We start from the raw sequence: 20078 nt of genomic DNA on the forward strand, positions 1-20078 counted from the left end.
ATCACAGACCTGCTTCACATCTGATACTGACCCACGCAAAAGAGCACTGTTCAACTCACTAAACTTTAGTGCTGGACTTTTTGCATAATACAACCTTCTCACTAACTTCCGCATTTGAGTATGATGTACTGCCAGCATTCTGAAATGGTGAAAAACACTTTGACAAACTTTCCTAGAAAGACAAGCCAGAGAATGCCCTTGCAAACCAGTATGTTTTATCACTCTGCAAGGGTCTAGTCCTTGCAACAGCTTAATCTTTTGTTTTACACCTAATTTAGTATAGGCTCATAAAAAACGACATAATTTTTCAATAGATTCCTGTCGTACACTGCAAACACTACTGCAATCCCAAGTGTACACAGGGTTTTTAGCACGTCTCCCTAAAACTTCATCAGCTATCACTTCTTCTGCATTTCTTTCAACCATTTTCTCTTTCTCAATTGTACAACCGTCGCTAACCTCATAACCTCTACCACTGGTGTCAACTGCATACAATAATTTTTCGCTCAGTAATTAACTCTCTTCATTAAAAAAAGGCTCTGAACTGGAACTGTGTTTCCATTCTCCCAAAAAAAATCACAATTTTTTTTTTTATTAATAGCTCTTTTCCTCCTACTTTTGGCCTTCAATACATGTATTGGTTTATCTAGTGATCGAATTCTGTTTAACACTAAATTAAACAGTTTCCTTTTTACTTCAAAAGCCTTTTCCACAATGTTTTCAATATGCTTCTTCTTTTTATAAAATAAAGCTCTCATTTTATATTTCTTCACATCTTTCAGCAAATTATGCACTACTCTCTTGTAAAATATATTTTTGCGTAATTCCTTATTCTGATTTTGCCTTCTTTTACCATACTTTATCTCCTTTGACTGACCATTTGCTTTTTTACTTTTCCTCTTATTTTGAATTTTTTTCTTACTTGAAGAATTCTCAGTAGTTCCAGCATTATCTACATTCTGTTTGCTCCTACAAACATTTTTAATAAATTGCTTCGTGATCTTACCAGAAGATTTTTTCCTTTTAGCCACATTATCTTGTACATTCAATACTTGTGGTTGATGTTTCTTCAAATAATCCTCCTGTCTCTGTTCTTTTCTTTTTCTTTTTTTTCTGGCATGATTTCTCTATTTTAACGTTGAAAAACAGTATCTGTAACAAAGAATCACAAATAAATGTATATTAATAACTTTCAAATTTATACTATTTCATTACTGTACAAACACATTTTATATAAAAACTGACTAAGAAACTATAGCCCTGAACCACAAGTGTGACGATGGTTAAAACACTGCATGCATAGTGCATACTACTTTGAAGCAGTTCATGCCCTAAAGCCTACCTCACTAAAAGACTACATGTTAACTGACTGAATGATTACAGTACTATAAGGAGACACACTGGGTGAGTAACAGGGTGTTTGCTAGAAGTGTATAAATACTAACTGGGGAATTGAAGGTGTGAAAGACAACTGTGTCTAGGTGGTTAGAAGACTGCATGCATAGTGGATAAGGGTTTGAAGCAGTCCATGTGCTAAGGCCTGGCTCAGTGCATGAATACTTAGGCACTGACTGAATGATTAGAGTACTGCAAGGAGAGTGTCTTGGTGAATTTATAAGTGTTTGGGTTTTGGCACAGTGAATGGATTAGTACATGGTGCTGAATGGGTCACTAGAGGACTGCAAAGGGAGTGACAGGGTGTTTCCTGGAAGTGTATGGATACTGACTAGGGAATTGAAGGTGTGAAAAACAACTGTGTAGGTGGTTAGAGGACTGCATGCATAGTGAATAGGCGTTTGAAGCAGTCTATGTGATAAGGCCTGGCTCACTGCATGAGTACTTGGGTACTGACTGAATGATTAGAGTACAGCAAGGAGAGTGTCTTGGTGAATTTATAAGTGGTTGGCTTTTGGCACAGTGAATGGATTAGTACTTGGTACTGAATGGGTCACTAGAGGAGTGCAAAGGGAGTGACAGGATGTTTGCTGGACTATCCCTAGGAGTTTACCAAAACTCATTCACTACTGTGCAAGGGATAAACGAACTGCACGCAATCTACATATTTCAGGACTGCACTTTTGTGTCAAAGCATAACTCATTTAATCAACGCATAAGCAAAGACTGGCTTCTAATGCTACTAAAACTTGACAACATCACAGGTTTTAAAACAGTTATCTGTCAGAAAATACACAATGTTACCAAATGCTTCTCTCACAGTGGTTCCCACATGCACACAGACTCACAGTGTGATTCTAGACAAGCACCACTATCCCTAGGAGTTTACCAAAACTCATTCACTACAGTGGAAGTGGTAAGGGAACTGCACACAATCTGCATATTTCAGGACTGCACTTTAGTGTCAATGCCTGACTCATTTAATCAAAGCATAAGCCATAACTGTCTTCTAATGCTACTAAAACTTGACAACATGACAGGTTTTAAAACAGTTATCTGTCAGCAAATACACAATGTTACCAAATGCTTCTCTCAGAGTGGTTCCCAAATGCACACAGACTCACAGTGTGATTCTAGACAAGCACCACTATCCCTAGGAGTTTACCAAAACTCATTCACAACAGTGGAAGTGGTAAGGAAACTGCACACAATCTACACATTTCAGGACTGCACTTTTGTGTCAAAGCCTGACTCATTTAATCAAAGCATAAGCAAAAACTGCCTTCTAATGCTACTAAAACTTGACAACAAGACAGGTTTTAAAACAGTTATCTGTCAGCAAATACACAATGTTTCCAAATGCTTCTCTCACAGTGGTTCCCAAATGCACACAGACTCACAGTGTGATTCTAGACAAACAACACTATCCCTAGCAGCTTACCAAAACTCATTCACTACTGTGCAAGGGATAAGGAGACTACACACAATCTACATATTAAAGTACAACACATTAGTGTCAAAGCATGACTCATTTATCAATGCATAAGCAAAGAGTGGCTTCTAATGCTACTAAAACTTGACAACATGACAGGTTTTAAAACAGTTATCTGTCAGCAAATACACGATGTTACCAAATGCTTCTCTCATAGTGGTTCCCAAATGCACACAGACTCACTGTGTGATTCTAGACAAGCAACACTATCCCTTGCACTATACCAAAACACATTTCTTCATCTAGAAGGAGTACTACATTTTAGTGTAGAAACATAACTCATTTCACAAATTCATAAACAATGACTGGTTTCTAATTCTACCAAAATATAAAAACAGCACAGTTATCTGTCTACAAACACATGAAAAACACAAATGCTTATCATAGAATGGTTTCTACATGCACACACACTGTCAATAAGATTGTAGAGAAAAAAAGTACTCCCTACACTTTAGCAGGAGAAATACATTAGTCTGATTGAAATCAAAATAGTCTACATACATCCCCTCACAATTAAATAACTCACCTTTCAAGTTGTTTTGTAGATTAAGAAGTATATCAGTCACACACCAGATTTTCTTATACAGAATCTCTGCACTGTGCACCTGTCAGCAGAACCAAAGAATGGCAAAGTTTCCCTCTCATTTTCCACACATATACATGTAAACATCAAATCATATTCCTTCCCACTTAAATTCAAAAGCAAATACACATTTCTATTGGTTAAACATTTCAACCCTTTCCAAATGACATACATTTGAACCCTTCCCCCAATCTGCCTTCTGCCCGTTACCATAGAAACAGGTCATGGAACACTGTACTGAGCACACAGGTCACAAGTTCAGCACACAATGTTGCTAATCAAGACAGCAAGTGTGCTTGACTTTTCAACATATCAGCTTCTCATATTTAATGTTCCTTACAATCAGTTTTTGTTAACCAATAAGAATATTGCGTTTAAAAAACAGAAATATACACCCTACCTTTCAGTGTAGAAGGTTGTCCAACAACCAATGATTTCTTGTCTTTTTTCAAAATTGCATCTTAGCCACCATTTTAGAAACATCTTACTTTCCAAACCACCATTTCATTTACAGACACCATCTGAGTGCATCCAGACCTCCTTTCAAGATGCTTAGAGTGTGGATTGTGGGACACAGCTATATTTTCTGGAGCCAAAGGTATGCAGAAAACAAAGGCATTCACAAAGACCTAGGTTTGCCAAATGTAGACATTATATGGATTGGACAGAGAGGGTTAAAGTGGCATCAATTGATGCCATTGGTGAAATCATTCTTGCAAATCCAACACCCTGACCTCATAATAGTGCACTGTGGTGGCAATGACCTAGGCACTTTGACTGGGGTAGGTCTGGAAATGCTTATGAAGGACACCTTTGCAGAACTGATTTTACTTTTCCCCAAAACTGCCTTTGTGTATTCTAACATATGCCAAAGGCAGAAATGGAACTGGTCCGATCATTTTTGTCCACAGATTGAGAAAGCTAGGAAACATGTGAATGTTTCTGCTTTTCTCCGAGACTATAGAATGGGGGCCATTTACAATAACAATCTACGCTTTCAAATGCAAGAGATGTATAGGAGAGATGGAGTACACTTTACTGATGAAGGAAACAGAGTCTTCCTCAACAACTATAGACTCTGTATAGGTACTTACTTATAAGTACCAAAAACTCTCAATGAACACAACGGCTCTTTTTAGAGCCACTCAAGAACAAAACACTTAAGCTTGATCTTTATCTCCCAACAATTTCAATTTTTTTTTCCTTGGATCCCGCACCCAACGCGGGAGAATCTGTGCACCCAACGCGATAGGATGCACACACACTGCGCGCATTTTGCCGTTTAAAAAAAAAAAAGGGGGCCCCAGTGGGTCCTTCTGGGACCCCCTAAGAACCTCTGGAGGGTCAGAGTATTTCCACTCTGCCCCTTTATATGTTTTACACACTTATTCCCCTTGCTTCTTCAGCCTCGCTTCTACCGAGGCAGAAAATGTCCGCCAACAGTTTCTGGTTTTGAATGTAGACAGACACTCGACAGCCAATTAGCATTCAGTGTTCGGGACGGTGCGCACTCGGTTCGGGGAGGGTGCGCTTACGGTGCTGGTAGGGTCCGCGGATCCTCCCCGGCCATAGATATATATGTACCTTTAACTCTAATTTTCGCAGGAACTACTGAGCGGATTCACACCATTTATGCAAAAGGCACAAGTCTGAACTGAGGACTACCTCTTTGCCAAATTTGGTGTAATTCCGTTCAGCGGTTCGGGCTGTAGCTGCAACAACAGATCCTATGGGAAATTGCATGGGGAAAACGCGTTTTGGGACCCCCCTTTTTTTCTCGGCCCCCGCTTGACGAATCACCACGAAACTTTGTGGGTAGGAGCGGAGCAGAGCTGGCCTAAAGTTTGGAAAATTTCACGAAGATTCGTCAACCGGCGCCAGACTTATTGGGAATAGAATGTTGCTTCTTTGTAGACTTGTGGGCGTAACGCTGACTCCTGCCGCTTTGTGTGTCCTGTGCGCTGAGCGCGCCCTGCCCTGCTGAACCCTTTGTCCCCCGCCGCCGCAAGCACCAACAGCGGTCGCCGAGTGGGGACAAACTACGTTGCCCAGCAGCCTGTGCAGCCAGAGACCCGCCCACAACCTTTACCGCGCCAGGAGGCGCTTCAAAATCTGGCGCTTCCCTGACAGAGCGGGTTACTTCTTTGTAGACTTGTGGGCGTAACGCTGACTCCTGCCGCTTTGTGTGTCCTGTGCGCTGAGCGCCCTGCCCTGCTGAACCCTTTGTCCCCCGCCGCCGCAAGCACCAACAGCGGTCGCCGAGTGGGGACAAACTACGTTGCCCAGCAGCCTGTGCAGCCAGAGACCCGCCCACAACCTTTACCGCACCAGGAGGCGCTTCAAAATCTGGCGCTTCCCTGACAGAGCGGGTTACTTCTTTGTAGACTTGTGGGCGTAACGCTGACTCCTGCCGCTTTGTGTGTCCTGTGCGCTGAGCGCCCTGCCCTGCTGAACCCTTTGTCCCCCGCCGCCGCAAGCACCAACAGCGGTCGCCGAGTGGGGACAAACTACGTTGCCCAGCAGCCTGTGCAGCCAGAGACCCGCCCACAACCTTTCCCGCGCCAGGAGGCGCTTCAAAATCCGGCGCTTCCCTGACAGAGCGGGTTGCTTCTTTGTAGACTTGTGGGCGTAACGCTGACTCCTGCCGCTTTGTGTGTCCTGTGCGCTGAGCGCCCTGCCCTGCTGAACCTTTTGTCCCCCGCCGCCGCAAGCACCAACAGCGGTCGCCGAGTGGGGACAAACTACGTTGCCCAGCAGCCTGTGCAGCCAGAGACCCGCCCACAACCTTTCCCGCGCCAGGAGGCGCTTCAAAATCCGGCGCTTCCCTGACAGAGCGGGTTGCTTCTTTGTAGACTTGTGGGCGTAACGCTGACTCCTGCCGCTTTGTGTGTCCTGTGCGCTGAGCGCCCTGCCCTGCTGAACCCTTTGTCCCCCGCCGCCGCAAGCACCAACAGCGGTCGCCGAGTGGGGACAAACTATGTTGGCCAGCAGCCTGTGCAGCCAGAGACCCGCCCACAACCTTTCCCGCGCCAGGAGGCGCTTCAAAATCCGGCGCTTCCTTCGCATCGCGAGACGCGCGCGGGCGTCGCCGGGCTGAGCCTCCCCCCTGACAACGCTGGAAGTAAGTTGCAGCAGAGTTTGACTTTTTGATCACTGACTTTTGGCTAACCCGTGATCAGGCCCGGACTGGTAATGCCGGGCACCGGGCAATCCCCCGGTAGGCTGGATGGGGTGGGGGCTGATTTTGTTGCTGGGGGGCCGGTTTTGTTGCTGGGGGGCCGATTTGGACCCTGAGGGCGGCGTGATCGAGCAAACCAGCACAACTATCTCTGCATAAAATGCAGCTCCCGGCAGGTTCCGTCCATATCCGTGATGTCATGTCAACCAAATTTTATTTGTAACCAGGACTAATTTTTTTTTTTTTAAATACGCACTCTGCACCATGATGTGCACGCACCGCGCACAGCGCTCTCTTTTAGTCTGCGCACCGCGGTACATACAGTTATTCACCCTTAGGGTGTGGTTGAGTCTGGTGATCGTGCGCAAGCGCATTGGGGGTCACACAATAAAAAGTGCGCGTGACTGGAGTCTGCAAGGCAGAGGACGCCACTACGCCAGAGAAAGAGAGAGTATGGATAATTTAATTATTTCTAGCCTAGCTGCCTGCCCCTGTGTGTCTGCCGCCCGGCGTACGCAGGTGAGTGTCAGGCAGAGCCCTCCTAACTTCTGCCAGAAATTGAGATGAACTAGGAAATGAAGGGGTGGGATCAGCCTCTGGACTTTCTTTTGTTACTTGCTGCGTTCTCATGATTCCAAATTGGACCCCAAAAACTTTAAGAGAAAAACTCCGACGAGGTCTCAGCCCAGTTCTCGCAAAGAGAAAGTGAGGGTGCAGAAGTGTGAGAGCATGCGAGCGTGAGAGAGATAGTGAGAGCAAGAACGTCACATTGAGAACAGCAACTCGTGCTGTTTAAGAGGCAATTAACGAGGCCCAGCAGAGGGCTCTGGGACTTCTGCTTTCTATCTTCACATTCTTAAGGAATAGCTTTTCTACTCTGTCCGCCTTACTTTCAGCAGTTTGAGATAACGGTATTTCCCTCCGCAGCACTCTAACCTCCTCCTCGTGCCCTGCTGAGTTTGTTGGGACGCCATCACAGTGCACTTCCTCCCCTCAAAGCCCCACTTCAGTGCTGAGAGAAGCCACAGATGTAGTGGAAAGAAAGAAATCCTTTAAATTGACTTTATCCCCTGGTGCTGGCACAGTTTTCAGAGTGGGATGCTGCCATCAATGTTACTTCGCCCAAGTCACCCAAATAGGAGACTGGTAAAGGTGTGGTACGCTGCGTGATCGTTTGATCAATTCATGGCAATTGGCCATTGGACTGGGGGCGTCGCGACCGGGCCGGAATTAAAAGTAAAAGCCTGGTTGCTTAGGCCACGGCCCTGTTCCGCGACCGCAGCCAGTGGATTTCCTGAGCAGTGCTCACAAAATAAATCCACTGCGGTCGCGGAACCGGGCAGGGGCCTAAGTAACCAGGCTTAGGGCAGAGGCTCGGAGCGAGGTGGTGGACTATATAGACGTGTTAATCCAGTGCAGGGAGACAAAAAAAGGGCAGAGAGTAGCGGGGCAGAGTTGCCTTGTGTTGTGCACAAACAGGTGGCAGCAATTGCCCGAGTGGTGGATGGCGTTGTGGTGTGTGCAAAAGAGATTGGGGATTGAGAGAGAGGCGTGGATCTGGCATGAAAATTCAGACATGCAGTGCCAAAGTACACACGCTAGCTAGCTAACATAGACTACAGTTTATACTTTTAGTGGTTTTTTTGCCTTGCTGTTTGTGGGCAGTATGTTTTCGATGCAGCCTTTCTTTCGCCCTTTTGAGTCTGCTGGTCCTCTGGTCTGTGTTGGTGCCTGTGGCTGATGTTGTCTGTGACCAGGCTGTTTCTTGGAACCTACTATTTTAGTTTAGTTTAATGTGTGCACATGGAGGTTTTATGTTTAACAGGGCTGTGGTTAGTGTGCCTTTGTGAGTTTGTGTTGATTTGTTTCATGTGTCCGTGCCCCTCACCCTGTGCTCCCCCTGCCCTTCAGCACCACACTTTGAAACTTCACCAGCCGCCACTGAAATTAGATCAAAACATTTGGAACACATTACATTATGAAATAATCAGTTTCACGTAAATAACTAAATATCTAAGTGCACCTTGACTTTAATTAACATCTCTCTAAGTAATACCATTATTTCATCACTTTAGCACCGAGTGTCTCTCTGATCTCTCTTGTCGACTATACTGTATTAATTTACAAAGCAATCGATGTCCGTGCTCGATCACTGCAAATGACTTGGTCGGACTCCCTCTTCCTCTGGAAGTTACAAGCTATGCGATACCCATATTAGTAAATATAGATACTGCTGACTAATTTTGAACATGCTTATCATTGCCCAGTAGAATCACATGTACCATTCTCCTGCCATTGCAACAACGTATATCCAACATATCTGTGGAAAAAATGCAACGTCAAACAGATTTGTTGAGGGATAGGTTGTTAAGGCCATGAGACAAGCTGTCCCCATCCCCCCTGCATCTATTACAATTTGAGGTAACATTTGAATTTCATTACAGAGATTGGCAGATGTTCTGTATAAACGACGTACAGTAAAATAATGTTACATCCACAGATTTGACGACATCAGCAGGCTTCTATGTTATGAAATGCTCTTGATGAACGACTTTGTAATGTAGAAATCGTATTTATTGCTTCATTTATTGCAGAAATTTTCTATATCGTTTGTGCAGTTATATAAAAAATAAACATTAAAAAAACTCCTTTAATATTAGACTCTAAAGGGGTATCCATCTTCTCATAATGGTACTTTAAGATACCACTCCTTTCAAAGGTTGATAAACAGAATCTGGAGATATTTAAAAAATATATACCTTAGGGAATTTGGACTGAACAGTACATGACCCAGGGATATATATCTTATGTGCAAAGACTTCAACCATGGAAGTGTAGATCTCCACAAATGGAGGTATATGTTTTTGTAGTAAAAGAGAGAGGGATACAATGGTGGTGGTGGCGGCACTGGCTCGGGCCTCGGCTGGGCTGGCCTCCTGCCTCTAGTCTAGGTTATGAGGTCGGACTCGGAGCAGAGCAGACGCCGTATTCGCGCATTCTGATGGAATAAGAGGGGGCTTGAGCCTGGATTGCCATACTGTACTCGCTACTAATTGAAAACTGGTAACTCGCTTGGACTCTATAGTCATTTGGGGATGCTTTCCTGCGGAGTCAGGACTGGTTCACTCCAGGTGTTCACATTCACCCTATTGGCATGTCTAAATGTAGAATCACCAACTAAAGCTGCCATGGCAATACATATGTGCTGTAGCTTCTAAGCTTCCCCCTCTGGTCACATCCCTACAAATAAACAGTCCCTAGCAGCCACTTCTTCTCTATTTCCCCAATCAACTATGTAGGCCTTGTGCAGTGCACTACTTAGCTGAAAATAAATACACTATCAGATTTTTTATCACTGCTCTCCACTACGTAGGGACTAATGAAGTAATTTATGGCTGTCATAGCATCCAGTGTGGTTTGCGCTTCCTCAGGCTCACTGCGCAGATTAAAAGCACAGTATAGGCGACCACTCACACCCTCAGATTAGAGGGAACTGTGCTCATAAGTACACTCGGCCTGTAGGATAACATTCTGAGCCCGGGCTGAGCTGAACACAGTACCACTCTGTCATTTTCCAAATAGACTACAGGCTAGATGGCTGCTTTCAGAGCAGGATGGGCTCTCATTACCTGCACATAGCCGCATATCCCCATTACAGTTGTGACCCCCTGTAGTTTGGAGCTGGTTTAAACATCTTCCAGTCCAGCCCATTCCTGAGCTCTAAATCTATATCTGTGCATAACCAAGAGCCAAAGCACTTAATTTTTATGATGAGACTTGTAGGTTTGAGTTGAGTTGTTGTTAGAATGTTGCATAACTGGAAAAGGGAAAGTGAGAATGAATATGGCTTGATTTTTGGAATTTAGAATGGTGAGGGAATTTGGAGTGAGTGGCAATTGGACGTCAGTTGGAAGATAGCCTCTTATCCTGCCCCAATTTCTTCCTGTTTTAAATTTTGAAGTACTGAAGGGGCGCCAAAGGCAAGGCTGTTTGCGCCCATCCGTGTCTGTACAGTATCCAGAACCTGGGTCTGATCACCAGGCGAGCAGCACGCACGCACGGCGGATACAGCTGAAGTTGTTTTGTGAGGGCAAAGGAAGCAGAGTCCATTATCCGCACTTTGAATAAGACCTGAGAAGTGAGCACAAAAAGGGATAAAATGGTGCGAAATGCCAATAACACCATTTCTTATTGCGTTACCAAAACATTGCGCTATAAAACCTGGGAGTGGTGCGGGCGCTCAAGGCGCGCGCATTCACGCCAAGCAGGCCACAAGGCGGCCTACTCTAGTTGTAGTTTTAAGGGCATATGTTTGATGACCTTAATTAAATGCCATGATGTGTCACTCTTATGGCTTTGAAAATGTGCTCAGGGTAAACACCAGTTAGGCCTCCCTCTCCGTGTTAGAGGCTGGTCTGTTTGTGTGATCTATGTTGTGTCTCCCTAGTAACACTTCTATGCATTGATTTGTCGAGACCTGATTTTACTTCATTTAACTTTGTTTACCCCCTCTTTTTTTGTTTCTACCTTAATATTGATGTCACACGTTCTTTCTTCGATATACTCCATTGTACGCATATACGGTCATTTCCATGCTATGGATTCTATGGAGTCAGTCAGCCTGTCTTTCTGTCTGTCTGTCTCTATCCACATTTAAATGTAAACGTTATGGGTGTTACCGGAGTCAGTCAGGCTGTCTGTCTAGTGTCTATCCACATTTAAAGTTACATTTTATTGGTGGTGCCGGACTTGGAGTCTCTTCATCTGTCTGTCTATCTACCTACATGACTACCTACCTAATCCATCAAGCCACCCATCCATCCATACCTCAATACATCCATCCATCCACACACATGGTGGGGCTGGTCTCACTTTTACTTTGTTCTCTCTGATTCACTACTTGTGTCTATTTTTGGTGCTCTCTGAAAGAATGTCTATGGGTACACATATGACTGGGTGGGTAACCTGGTGCTTTTTAAGGTCATCATCTACTATTTACTGTCCTTTGAAAGCTGATACAATTGAATATGTAATGAAAAATGTGCTGTAAAATTTACCATTTTGGATTGTCTTTTTCCAAAATTTTCTTGGGGGGGGGGTGAACCCCCCACAACACCCTAGTAGAGGTTGGGCTCGCTCGCTGCGCTCGCTCGCAATGCGCCGGATGGGGGCTGGTCTGGTAAAATTTGCCAGGGCTGCTTTCACTTCCCAGTCCGGCCCTGCCCGTGATTGTTGTAATCCACTGATTTGTGTGGCCCTGTGACAATGGCTGGAAAGGGTAAGCGTTTCACAGCCCCCTCTACAGTAGCTGGGACTATGGACCAATTCATCACATGTGCCGTCTCGGTACTGGAACAAGAGATAGCCATGACTGAAAAACGCCTTTCGTTAGATTCTTTGTCGGGTAGGCGCTCCTCATTGGGCCCGCTTGCTCTCGTTAAATCACCAATCATTTCCAGAGAGCGGCAGAGGGAGGAGGTATCACTACTTTCTACGTCTGATTCATCTCAGCAGATGTCATCCCCACCTGGGAGGTTGATAAATCCCCCAATAAATATGGATGTAGTGCCAGAGGAGGAAGTTGTATCCCGAATCTCTTCTAGTGCCCCCCGCCCCCAGACTAGAGCAGGGGCTAGACCTAACACATCCACCGGTGCAGCTACTCAGAAAAGGAAAAGGGGAGGGGGTAAGGATGGTGGTAGGCAGGCGAAAATATCCAAGGCAACCAAAAACTTGGTACCCCCTGTCATTTTAAGTACTAGCGCACACCACCCCATGACTGAAACTAGTTTACTCGCCCCCCCCTCACCCGAACCTACTAATATAACCTCCCAGCTAGAACGCATAGTACGATCTCTCATTTCTCCATTATTGGAAAGGATCGAAAAGGTTGTAACTAAAGTTGATAAACTAGACCAATGCATTTTGGATAACTTCTGTTCACTGAAGAATGTTGTTAAGCTGTGTACTAGGGATATACCGAAAACTAACTGCACTCATGGGGCAAATCCAACCCTTGTCATGCCACCCTCATGCGGCCTATCCTCTGTTCCTGCCCTCCCTACCTTAGGCATTGGTTTACCCACGAATACTCCCATGTCACCCTCAAATACCCAACAACCACCACGGCGGCAGGGAGCGCAACAAAATAGTCAGTCCCTGAGGCAGTCGGGTCGGTTAAGCAATGCACCCTCAGGCCCTAATACCGCGAACCCAGAAAGATCGAACGCGACTGTTGACATCCCTCCCCCATGTAATGTAACCAGGCCATCCCTGACCCAAATACATCTACCACAAGAATCTTTTCCATACGTCGTGGTATTAACGGGTGTCCCCGAACTTCCCAACAACAAATACGAATCCTTTGAACAACTAAAAAATAAAGTAAGTCATTGGCTTAACATCCATAGACCAATACCGAATGAATTGAATGGTCGGATTCTTTTTGTTAGAAGGGTCCATTGGATAGGCCCCCAACCAAAAAACACGCAGGGTGACTGCATCATCGTTAATTTTAAAGACCCTCGCCTACCTAGGTTCATCACTGAGCATACATCTTTTGACTCTAGATCCAGCATAGAGGCCCACAATTTAGCTTATTTTTACACTGGAGGCTTTTGCCAGTGACAATTGCATAGTCTGACACCCCCCTCTCATCCCGTGACATTGAGGGCAACCGTTAGTACACCAATAGATCCGGTGGTCATTCCTTTGGTCCGGACCGGATCTCAAACAACACCTAGAGCTCTAACATCACCTCCAGCCGGCCTGTGTGAGAGGGAAAACTCATCTAGTCAATCTATCGTGCTCCACACTACACGGCCCGGCAACTATTCTGGTACCCTTTTGTCATGGAACTTGGCTGGCATCAACACTAAACTCGACTCCCCCGAATGGGTTAGCTGTGTAAATAATTACGATCTCTGCTTATTGCAGGAAACATGGTCCCTCGAGGCTCGGTTTTTGCCGGGTTACCTGAGCTTTCATGTCCCAGCGACGAAAGGCCCGAAAGGCCGTCCTTCTGGCGGCCTAATTATTTGGGCTCGCCAGGATCTGTTCCCACATGCTGTCGCGATTGACACCGGGTTCCCGGATATCCAACTAGTGAGATTAACTTCTGACCATAAGTGCTCCCTGGATATTTATAACATTTACCTTCGGGGCACTAAAGGGAAAAAGTCAAGGGAGTTGGATATTTTAACCTCACTCATTGAATCCAACTCGTGCCAGAGGGACCTGATCATAGCTGGGGATTTTAATGTCACCTTTGAACCACTTTTAGATTCTGATTTGGAAGGGGGCACTGACCCCGACGAGGACGGTCAATGGGGTATCCCAGTTCTTTCGTTACCCCCCATCAAAAGGTGGTCTATGGCAGCAGTCCAGATAAACGCATTTTGCCTTGGAAATGGCTTACGGGCACTGAACGGCAGAACAAAGGGTGACATGATGGGAGCACATACCTTTGATAATGGCCGCTCGGCCAGTAGGATTGATTACGTCCTTTGTTGTTTGAGGCTGTGGCGTCACCCTATAGATATGGTGGTGGAGAAAAGACTAGAGAGCGACCACAACCCCATTAGCGTCTCCCATTGTTGGTGGGGTTCACCCCGCTCATTGACCAAGGAAACAACTGTGGATCCCTTGGTGTGTGTCCCATCAAACGATATGCGGAGGCTAGAATGGTCTATGGTAAAGACCAACGCCTCAGTAATGGCTCATATTGACACCACTCTTTCTGCAACTAATGCGAACCTTGAAGTAACCTTGAAATCCCAGGACCAAAATGTACAAGCAACTAGAATACACGAGTCTTTTTTCGAGGACCTACGTGCTTTCTTTTTTAAACAATCAAGAAAGGGCACTATACCACCGTCCAAGCGACCTAGGTGGTACGATAAACAATGTAAAAGAGCAAGAGTCACCCTGGCTCAAGCCCTTTCCAGCGGGAGTTTACCTCTCATCCAATCTGCTAGACACTCTTACAGGAAAAGCATTATTCAAGCTAAACGAAAATGGGATGCTTCGTATTGGCTTGAATTGAAGGATGCTTGCTATGCCTGTGACACGAGATTATTCTGGAACGTGCTAAAGTGGGGCAGAGGGGGTTCCCCTGATAACCCCGTGAACCATGTCACCCAAGACGATTGGCTGAGGTACTTCAAACCCCAATACGCACGAGATCCCCACTGTAGTAATTTGGGCTCTATCCCATATGTTTTCTACTCGTCTGGGCCTTTTGGCTCTAACGAGGTTTTAGTCGCCCTGTCTTGTGTAGCTGCAGGGCGGGCCCCCGGCTTGGATGGTGTCCCATCTGACCTTTTTCTTAGTAATAAAGCTTCCTGGAGCAAGTACATCGCCCTAATCGCGAACGCCGTGGCTGTAGGTGCCCCAGTACCTAAATCTTGGGGGGGAGCTATTATAATCCCAATATATAAAAAGGGCGATAAAACCCTGCCAGGGAACTACAGGCCCATCAGCCTAATTGACACAATTCAAAAAGTCATTGGGAGTATGGTACTGAATGAGGTACTCAGTTGGATAGAAGCTAATAAGATCCTTTCCAATCTCCAAGCGGGCTTCCGCAAATTTACCAGCACTGTGGACCAGGTGTTTCGCTTTAAACAATTACTTTGGAAGGTAGTTGAACTAGGCAAAGGCAGTCTTTATGTCACCTTTGTGGATTTAAGAGCAGCCTTCGACCTTGTCCCTCGAGAGCATCTCTGGAGGGTCCTAGAAAAGCTAGGTCTACCTCCAGAGCTCTTGACTTTAATCAGGAGACTCCATGAGCCTAACTTTGCAAAAATACAATGGGGTGGTTGGGAGGAAACAACCCAAGAGTTTCCTGTTGAGAGAGGTGTGCGCCAGGGATGCGCCATGGCTCCCACACTCTTCTCCTTGTATATCAACGGAGTAGTTGACTACATGCTCCAAGCAAACACTGACGCCCCCAAATTGGCAGGTGTCCCTATACCAATACTAATGTTTGCCGACGACACCCTTATAGTGTCTAAAACACCGTGCGGCATGCAAAGGGCTCTGTCAATTTTCGAAAATTTCTGCAAAGATCATGGCTTGGAGGTAAGCGTGGCAAAGACTAAGCTTATGACCTTCAATCCACACCCAAGCTACAGAGCTGGCAAGCTTTTAATGAACGGCCAAATCCTGGAGGAGGTAACAAACTTTCCTTACCTGGGCATCCATGTCTCCCATAATAACCGGTGGAATAGACATTTGGAATTGTCCACGTTGAAATTCACCCAGATCACGGGGGCGCTGGTCAAAGAGCATAAAAAATCGCTCACTAAACCTATCAAACCAGTGCTAGAAGTATATGAGGCAAAGGCCCTAAACTCTGTCTTGTATGGGGCAGAGCTTTGGGGTTTTGACTCATTAACACCCCTAATAGCCGTAGAAAATACATTTTTCCATTACATCGTCGGCTTGCCACAAAGTACGCCAATGGTCCCATTGCGTTATGACCTAGGTAGAAAGGGCATTAATGATCTGGCCAGTCTCCGTCCGGTTCTATACTGGAGGAGACTATGGACTACACCGGAGCTACAACCCTACGCACTGTGTATCTTGGACATAATCCGGGTTGATAAGTTCCATAAGATTGGATGGTTAAGGAACCTTTGTGAATCTTTAAAAGCCCTGGGGTTGGAAGATCTATGGAATGATCCAGTTGGTGCCGTGTTCCCAGCTAAAAAGCTATTGAAAACATTATATTGGGAACAGGTAAACCACAGGGTATGGGGTTCTTTTTCTGCCCCTACAATGACCAGCCGCTTTCTAGAGGCAAAGGCCTCACCTATCCTGGAACCTTACTGGGATTTGATTATTTCACCAACTGACAGGAAACTTTATTTCCAACTCAGAGCAGGCTCCCTTCCACTAAGTACTCTAACTTGCGGGTGGTTTGGTACAACTATATGCACCTGTCCTGCTTGTGGCGCTAAAGAAGAAACAATTGCTCACTTCTTGTTTGTCTGCCCGGTATATGTCATCCCAAGACGTCATTGGCTCTCTCCTTTATGTAAACTTCTGGGCACAAGGAGATCCGCCGTTGCCATTAGAATCCTACTTACAAGCACCTTACCATTCCACTCAGTAGTTTTAGCCAAATACACGGGGTGGGCATGGTCCCTCAGATTAAAAGCCCTCCGGTCCAGTGAAAAGGCACATAGGTAGGGCCTCAAACATGATTACTATTCGTGTATTAACTTTTTTAGCACCACTTGATCATTGATGTTCAATCCATATCATCTTGTCTACTCAATGTTTAATATGCCTTTTACCTAAAACTTTTATCTATTTATTGAAAAGTTTTTTAGATTTTTAACCATTTTGTGACTTTCCCTATCTGTATTCGTTTTTTGTGTCTGTGTCTTGTATGAATTATTTTAATTCGAATAAAGACTATGATGATGATGATGATGAATGTTGCAGATTTCCTATGGAAAATAGGTCCTAACTATAACTATCTACTGGCGACTGCCAGTAGATAATATATATAAATATATATATATTCACTGAAAAAAACATAGGTTTCACACACGTTATAGTTAGGAATTAGCATTTAAAAAACCTTGCAAATTCACTGAAAAAACCATAGGTTTCACACACGTTATAGTTAGCTGGACATTTCTCTCATAAAAAACAATGAAATTCCCCCGTTATAGTTAGTACAGCTAACTATAACTTGCGCGACCGCAATCCACTGCTGATGACGTCACATATTACATCACTCATGACATGGTCAGTGACATCACTCATGACATCACTGATGACATCTCAAATGACATCACTGATGATGTCACTGATGATGTCATCCAGTGAACGTTTAATTTGCAAAAAAAATTATAAATATAGAGAAAGGCCTGTTAAAGAATGAGTGGGTGTACAAGTGTGTAAAGGGATGATTTTCTGTGTTGTGTAACTGACTCGACAAGTGAGTCCTTAACTACATCTTACTTCAGACTAGTGCATAAACTGTATAAATGTTTTGTATGTGTCTGTGTGTTGGTGTATAAGTCGTGGCATGGTTTTGTGAATAGCTATATAAGTGTCTATATGGGTTATTGATTGCTTGTCTCAGTGTCTGTATGAGTTCCTACGTGTTTGTGTGGGTAAACTGTGTGTGAGTTTGCATAGATGAGTAAGTGTGTGATTCTATGACTGGATGGTATTAAAAGTGCATCTCTGAAGGACTGTATGGTTGAGTGAGTGTATGTATGGCTGTGTTATGGTTTGAATGTATATCTCAGTGGTACATTTGTGACTAACTAAATATGTAAAAGGCATTATATATGTGTGTAAGAGTATATAAGTGGTTAGATGTGAGAGTGTGTGATTGTGACAGTGACTGTATGGATGAATGTGTGCTTGTGTCAATGATTCTAATTGAGCATAAGAATATGATACTATTTTTGTGAGTGAGTGAACTTGAGTGTGTATAACTGCATTAATGAGTAAATGGCAGTGTGATTTTTTGTATGAATGACTAGGTGTGAGAGTACCTCTATGGATGATTGTTAGTGTGTGAGTGTCTATATAGACATATGTATAAATTCATATGATACTTTTTTATGGACTGAATGTAACTATGAGTGACTGTACAGGTGAGTGTGTGGAGGTGAATGAAGATCTAAAAGTTATTTTTTGGGTATGCAGTTATTAGTATTGCATTATTTATGGATTTGAGAATGGAACTGTGTAATTTTCTATTGGTATATCAATGGTTTTATAAGGGTGTGAGAAGATGTGGTAATTTATCACATTGATGTCTTCAACAGTGACATCATCAGTGATATCATTTGAGATGTCATCAGTGATGTCATGAGTGATGTCACTGACCATGTCATGAGTGATGTAATATGTGACGTCATCAGCAGTGGATTGCGGTCGCGCAAGTTATAGTTAGCTGTACTAACTCTAACGGGGGAATTTCATTGGTTTTTTATGAGAGAAATGTCCAGCTAACTATAACGTGTGTGAAACCTATGGTTTTTTCTGTGAATTTGCAAGGTTTTTTAAATGCTAATTCCTAACTATAACGTGTGTGAAACCTATGGTTTTTTCAGTGAATTTGTATGGTTTTTTAAATGCTAATTTTTGAATTATTAAATTATATATATATTTTTTTTTATAAAAAAAAAATTCATATGTATTCATTTATATATTATCTGTATCCTTTTATTTGTTTTTGCTCTTTTTTTTAAACTTTCAATTAGGATAAAGTTGAACAGTTTATTTAATTTTTGCAATTAATTTTTCTCCTCTTTTTTTTTTAATATAAATTCTTGGGGTGCGCGCTCAGAGCGCGCACCTAGTACGTTTTCGTAAGTTTTTTATGAATACCGTCGTACGTTATTTATGTACGTTTGCATACGTTTTAGTGCGCGCTGGGAGCGCGCACCCAGTACGCATGCGTACGTACGTATGCGTATGCATGCATGCGTGCGTGCGTCGTACGCGCTCCACGCGGTTCACTTCTGCATACGCTTAAATTACTCGCGTTAAAGTTCGCGTATACGCGTGTGCAACGTATGCGTGTTACGTACGCGCATATGACGTATGCACATGCGCTCCTACACGTTCGCGCATGCGTAAACACAAGGTGCGCGCTCGGAGCTTGCTCAGTGCGCGCACCTTGGGTTATATGCATAATAAAACAACACTTCTAATTGGTTAACATTACTTTCAGTTTCTGATTGTTTCAACACCACACCCAATCCCCTCATGGCAAGTCATGTGATCAAGAATCATCACTTTTGATTGGTTTGAAGTACTTTCAGTTCCAGATTCTTCCCAAACCACACCTACTCCCCTCATTATTAGTTCTGATTCCTTTGGAGAAGGAGCTATTCTGTTGTTGAGAGACAATGGCTGAACAGCAACCATCTTCAGACACTGAACAGGACACTCTTGAGAGGCAGAGGAACAGGAAGCAGAAAGACAGCTTTATATGGCAGTTTTTTACTTTCCCAGAGGGACAAAAAAAGGTAAATGCGCCGAAAGTTACTTGTACATTGTGTCAAAAAGTCTTATCACGTGGGAATGCTAACAAGAAGTATTCTTTTAGCATACACACAATGACGAGGCATGTTGAGGCAATGCATCCAGTATCTTTTCGTCGAGCTTCTGGAGCAAACCCTCCACCTGCTCAGCCGACGACATCTGCAGCAGCTCAGCCGAGCACATCTTCGGCAGCTCAGGCGAGCACTTCTTCTGCAGTGGTGCCTTTGCCTTCTTCCACACCTCTTATTGGACCACCTTGTTTGGCGAGGTTGTCCACACGCTGCACTGATTGCGGTCGACTTATTTCTGTGGGTGACACCAGTCTTGATCTCATTCAAAGAAAATTTGATGCGCATGAGTGCAGTAGGCCATAGATGTTTTTTCATTTTTTTCGTTTTTCTCTTCCT

Source organism: Triturus cristatus, chromosome 12, assembly GCF_964204655.1.
Source record: "Triturus cristatus chromosome 12, aTriCri1.1, whole genome shotgun sequence".
Classification (NCBI taxonomy): Eukaryota; Metazoa; Chordata; class Amphibia; order Caudata; family Salamandridae; genus Triturus; species Triturus cristatus.